Genomic DNA, 525 nt, shown 5'->3' on the forward strand with positions numbered 1-525 from the left:
CCACAAACCACACAGAGGGCTTGGCTTGCTTAATTTGGTGAGAGTTGAAGCAGATACTTAAAAATGGAGCAGAGTCTTACAATAAGATCTGACCACATAGCAGAGAGAGAGGGGAAGGGACCAAAAAGAATGAGGGTGCTATGTGTATGTGAGCCAACTCCATGTAATGAATGCAATCATTATGCACTGCGAACATGTACTAATAAAACTTTTAAAAGAGAATGTATTCTAATTGATATTGTACTTAAAGAACTACCTTTCAAACAGAAATAGGTTACTGCTATGTGAAGACTAAATTGCTACTTGTTGATCTTATTTTTATGCTTTCTGCAACACATGGGGCTTACTTATCAAGTGACTATTTTCCAGCAGTTTCTTGGTTGTAGAGTGTGTATTGGTCTCGAACATCAACAAATCCAGTGTGACTCGGCCAGTATAATCCTAGCACCCTGGCCCAATTACTGGCTGCACTCTGGCCCCACAGGCTGCACAGGCCCCACAGCACTCTGGCCCCACAGGCTGCAC

This window comes from Octodon degus, unplaced genomic scaffold, assembly GCF_000260255.1.
Source record: "Octodon degus isolate 3935 unplaced genomic scaffold, OctDeg1.0 scaffold00151, whole genome shotgun sequence".
Classification (NCBI taxonomy): Eukaryota; Metazoa; Chordata; class Mammalia; order Rodentia; family Octodontidae; genus Octodon; species Octodon degus.